This window comes from Diabrotica undecimpunctata, chromosome 3 (genome assembly GCF_040954645.1).
Source record: "Diabrotica undecimpunctata isolate CICGRU chromosome 3, icDiaUnde3, whole genome shotgun sequence".
Taxonomy (NCBI): Eukaryota; Metazoa; Arthropoda; class Insecta; order Coleoptera; family Chrysomelidae; genus Diabrotica; species Diabrotica undecimpunctata.
In genome coordinates, this window is record NC_092805.1 from 56,676,725 (window position 1) to 56,682,807 (window position 6,083).

A 6,083-nucleotide genomic window follows, 5' to 3' on the forward strand; every position below is an offset into this window, starting at 1 on the left:
TAAAAAGTTTCTATAAATGACCAAGATGTTTTTTTGTCATCAAAATAAAAAACATTATTAATTAAGTTATTTCTAGTGGCTTTAATTAAATGACATGGATCAAATATATAAATAATTTTTTGTCCATTGACATCAAATTCTGAGTTAGCTGGAGAAATCCCCAGTAATTTACTCAATTTTAGAAAATTTGATCCCATATCAGTAACAAGACAATTCACATATAAACCTGATTGAAATAGTTTAGAAATACATTCTTTTATAATAGGAAGAAGGTGATTTGCTTCAAAGGTACTGTTTACAAAGAAATATGCTAGTTGTTGTTTCCAATTTGAATATAAGCCTCAAACCATTATCACAAGTACATTTTGTGCAATTATTGATTCCTTTTTCCCATTTCCTATATCATATAGACCAACAATCTCATCACGACCTGTATCAAAAAATAAATTACTTTTAATAAACATTTCATCAATACAAATACTACAGTGCTTGTCCTGATCTAACATTGTGTTCACTTTTAACTTTAGGGCATCAAATATTTGGTCATTATTCAAACCAGGTTTACAGACCAAATTTTCAGTAATTTTTTGAAGACTTCGTTTTGAGGGCAAATACAATATTCTTTCCATAAAAGCATAGGCTCTTGGGCCCAAAAAATATAGTGTTAATGCAAATTGTTTATATTCATCAGAATACCTTCTACTTTTTGGACATTTAGTTTTTAAAATTGCTTGAGCTTTCACTATTTGTGCTAGGGATTTGTTTAAAAATTTGTCACACATTTGAAAAATTTTTTTTAAAGATTTATTGTCTTCCTTCTGTTTGGAAGACGCATATGCTTTCTTTGCACTTGCACGCAATTTTTTTATTTTTAATCTTAGCTTCTTTTTCCTGGGTGTATAAATACCTCCCGACAACTTGGAGGGGGTTTGTGTTTCAGCTGTGAAACATTCTGGAGTATGGGGCCTAGGTGGGCTAGACACTTCCTGCCTATTAACATCTGAAATATAAAAATATATTTAATAACCAAATAACATATAAACGTTCAAAGTAGATATGTTAATGCTTATTTAGTGATTAGTTGAATGCATAATACAGTTGTAGGAACAATAAATAAAATTACCTGTTAACAGAAACTCTTCCATCAAAGTATCAGTTATACTATGGTTATCATCAATTGGATTTTTAATGGCAACTGGCTGCACAATATCTATTTCTGTTATACCTAAAACCACAACATAAATATTACTCAGTATTTAACCATAAGATATATGTTCTTAATAAGGCTGATAAAAGATCATTAAATTTCACAATTCCAGATCTTGTTTATACCTATTATGAAAAACAACAAACAACTTTGTATATAGTTGTAAGTAGATACTGATTTTTATATGACTTATAATAAAGCACTATAATCATAGTATAAAAAGAAATAGTATAAAAAGAAATAGTATGGACACTCGACAGGCGGGAAAAAGTACGCGCATCATTTAGCGCAGGCCATATCGCCATATTGAAAACAGACCGAAATCTTGTGACATCAGACTGGTATTAATGTGACGTGTAGTCATCTGTCGTGATTTGTTTGTTTACTTCTGTGTCGTTTTATTTTTCGTTTAATTAAGTCTAAAAATAATTCTTTTTAGAACTAAATTGTATTATCAAATTTCAACTTCGTATATTATATACGTAGGTAAATATTAGTTTTGTGGTTTCCAAGAGATATTTGTAATTTCATTATGCCTGGAGACCATTGTGCTGTGAACACTTGCAAAAATTCACGTTCGAAGACGGGAGGTACGTTTTTTACGTTTCCCAAGGATCCTCAAAGGTATGTATTTCTTTTGTCAATATCCGTAACTAATAAACGTAAATTACAAGTTTAAATGATTTAAGACAGGTTCATTTTTGAAGACCCCTACTTTTTGCTGTACCTCTACAACTATTAAAATAATATTTGTGTACTTACTTTTGTATAATTATATTTTCAATAATTTTCAAATTCTTAAAATATATTTGTTTCAGGGCAGAAACCTGGGCACGAGCTGCTGGATGGGAGGATTTATATGTAAAGCTTCCAGCTTTTCATAAAAGTTATCAACTTTGTCATCTACATTTTGATGACAATTGTTTCTTAAATTTTGTTAAAAAATCTCCGTAACAGGCTTAAGCCTACTGCAGTTCCTACCATTTTTTTATGTATGCAGGGATCCTCAGACAATCACCGTGATCATTCATATTCACTTTTAGGTAAGTCATTTTCTATTAGTGTTTTTTGGTAAATACTTATCTATTATTTTTAAAACTTCACTGTCTAAATGGTAATAGCTACGAAGAGTCTCCAAGTCCAATGTTATTTTAATATTAAATATCATGACCTACTCTTGAATCACATTTGAATCATGAATGGATTATATATAATCCATTTAGCATATAACCACGCTATTTGAATCATATGTGATTCATTGGACAGTGAAGTTTTAAATATGTTGGTTATCCCAAAAAGATATTTATTTTTAATATCAGATATTAATGTTTCATTATAAGACATCAAGTGCAAAACGTTATTAAAATTAAAAGGAGGTTTCTAAACTATTGAAACCTATGTTTCAATTTTAAATAGTGTTCCTTATGTTATTATATATCAAAGTTAAGAATGCTCTACAGGTTATACATGGTTATTTAGTCTGTTTGATCCACTCTATGTATAATCCTATTTTTAAAAAACAGTTAAAAATAAAAGTTGTTGAAAGTTATATGAATTTTAATACTAGTAGTAAACATTCAGAGGATTCATTCATAACAAATGATAGAATTAGCACTCTTTTTCCAAAAGAAATATACAATACATTATAACATTTCTAAATTGGACTTTTTTCTATTATTACAAGAGTATTGACTTATGTATAATACATTTTTTTCTGTTTACAGATAATGTAGATAAATCAACTTCACCACTGTCAGAATTTTCTCCAACATTGAGCACTCAAACACCTTTACTTCTATCTTCCCATACTCCAAGGAAGGAAGTTCTCAGATCAAAAGTAAAGGAATTGAGAAATGAAAATTATCGTTTGTCCCAAAAAATAAATGAACTTGAGAATCAAGTTATAAAATATTTCAAATAAATCTATAAAAAATAAATTAATCGTTTGGATCAATAAATAGATTTTTTTACTACTAACATGAAAAATTACTATTATTTATTTAATTACTACAAGAAGTAAATTTTCTCTCTGTAGGTAAACAGTATTTACTTTTTTACCTAGGTAAATAATGCAAAATAAGTGTTAGTATAGTGCCATGTAGTTGTTTTGATTTGTTGATTTACTTCTAATAAAAGTATTACAATGCCTTTAACTTCTTTTGCCGACACTGTTCACAATAGTGAAGTAAATATTCCCTCAGAGAACTCTGTTACAGGAAATGCAGAAATACATAATGGTTTGTAACAATTGCCCAATTAATTATAATTTTAACCAAATTTCCATGTTCCAAGTCTGGTTAAATACATGTTCATGTTCCAAATATTACAAATAATAGTTTTTTTATAATTGTTTGTTTTTAAATTTTTTTTGTTTAGAATAAATTAAGCTTACATTAAGAATAAGCTAATATATAAATGTTAGTAGCAAAAAAATACTATACAGTTGTGGTAATCTGAAAACTGTATATAGCACGCATAATTAGTGCGAAAAGAACAGTATGAGGTTGTTCTACTAGCAAAGAGAAGCCGAATATAGTATGAAACTAGTACCGACATACGAGCTTGTTTTTAACACCCATTAGATTGAATTGTAGTTTTGTTAAAGTGACATTCAGTTTTGATAAGGGAAACATCAAATATACGTCTACTTTTTCATTAGTAATGAAATCACAATCAATCTAGGTTTTATCACAAGAAATTCTTGAGATATTTCGGTACCCACATATACAATTTTATATCTTACTTTTATTTGTGGCATCCTGTCTTATGCTTCTAGAGAATGGTCACCATACTATTTTAACCATATTTACACCCTCGAAAAAATTCAAAATAAGTTTTTCCCGATTTGTGCTTATAGATTAAACTTAAAGAACTTGTCTTTGGTTGAACTAAGGTCAAGGCTAAATATCAGTTCCTTAGAAAACCTAAAATGCGATCTAGTCTTTCTCTATAAACTACTTAATCATACAACTGACTGTTCTGATTTATTAGGTCCTATCAACTTTAGATGTAGCACTAGAATTCTTAAAGAAATATCTTTGTTCTCTATAAAACACTATCACACTAACTATGCCAAATTCCCATATCAGAATTCAGATACTGGGAAATGACTTTAGTCAATCTTATGATCTGCTGGATATTTCTTTCTTTCTCCCCTTCCTTTTACCCTATCAGGATGTCGGATCTGCTGGATATAAAATCTGTAAGATTCAAGCACTATTTGACTGAGTATATTAGGGATCGAAGATGAGTGACCTTCAACTTGGGAGTTTTCATATAATTTTTATAAGAACTTGGGGGTATTAATTTCATTTTAAAACGATTCCCAGAAAAATTTAATTTATGTAATTTAATAATTGTTTAACAATATTTAATAATTATTTAATATTTAGTTTTAGTATTTGTGTTATGGTTAGGATATTTTACGTTGTTAATTATTTTGTAAAAAAATGGGGTCATCCCGTTAATAAATAAATAAATAAATAATAATTCTGGTTTTATTCGCAAAAAAATAATGCAATTGATATTTCCAGTTAGGAAAATGGTAACCTTTACAACTGAACATAAAATTCAAATTATTAAATGATATTATTCTGGAAGTAGTGCCAACGATATAATCGGTACGTTTTCGTTTTCATTCGAAGGCCCTGTACCATCAAAATCTGCAATTCACAACATTATTTTTAAATTTGAAAAAACTGACTGTGAAAAAATAATTGTAGAAAATGCACGGATAGTGATAGAGATAAATTAACCAGCTCGTGCAATTAATCAAGAACAGGAACAGCGTGAAACTGCCGTAAGTAGTCTAACTGAAATCAATTTTCCTTGTAACAACACCCTAATTTCAACAGAAACTGGTATCACTGCTAGAACTGTACGAAATACTTTAAAAACAAATAAGCACCATTGCTACTAAAAAAATTTTAAATTCACAACTATTCTACTAGAAACTGTAGTGAATGCAATTTAAAAAGGCAGGTAAAAAACTTATAATAAAAAAGATGGCCTCTGGCTGTCTTTTATGTAATTTCAGATATAACAAGAAAAAATGCATGTTCTTTATAAAAGCACAAATAGTCAATGTTCAAATAGTCAATGTCTTTACTTTAGTAGGAATAGAAGTTTTTCAGTTTCTTATTTGGTTATGGTGGAAAAGTTTTATTTTTATATAAAATAAATAAAACATTTTTAATAATAATATTTAACTTTTGTATTTTTTAGTTAATAATAAATATTGTATGAGACATGTCTTCTTTTTTTCAATGCAGAGATAAATGCTGGTCACTGTAATTTTTGAGTATTTACGCACCCCACGATACCAGTTGTGTGTTTATAAAATAACGATACCAGCTGAGGATTAAAATTAAAACAATATATTGTCGATTGTAATTAATTCAAATTAACTTGTTTACTAACTTTAAAATAATATAAACACAGTTTATTTTTATACTATGATATAAACACGTCTCTGTTCTAACCACTTGTGCCAGTCCGTAACTGATTTGGTCTGTTTTCAATATGGCGTCTGGATACTTTTATACTTCAAAGGCGCCGACTCCGAGTGTCCTAACTGTTTGTGGTTAAACTGTGCTATAATTGTGAATAAATAAAAAGTACAGTCTGTCCCAAACCCTTCTTTCAGTGCGTCACTAATTTTGACATCATATAGGATTTTAAGAATGTCCAGAATTATTGCATGAAATTTTAATTAAATCTGACAGTTGAAGCACAGTATAGACAACAACATTGTTATTTATACTGTGGTTGAAGGCTAAATGTGAACAGGTTATTTTTTGAAAATGTGGAGTAAAAACTTTAGGAATTCAAATTTTTTTTAATTTACATATTAGAGGTCCCGTCCTGTATAAAAAAT

General features: G+C 28.8%; 1 long non-coding RNA gene across 1 annotated transcript; it reads left to right on the plus strand.

The window, feature by feature from the left end:
- The first annotated feature begins 1,451 nt into the window (after window positions 1-1,451).
- LOC140436834 (uncharacterized) lies at window positions 1,452-5,363 on the plus strand. Its single transcript, XR_011950312.1, has 3 exons — window positions 1,452-1,831; window positions 2,026-2,250; window positions 2,932-5,363. It is a non-coding gene; the product is annotated as an uncharacterized lncRNA (long non-coding RNA).
- Window positions 5,364-6,083: the final 720 nt, after the last annotated feature.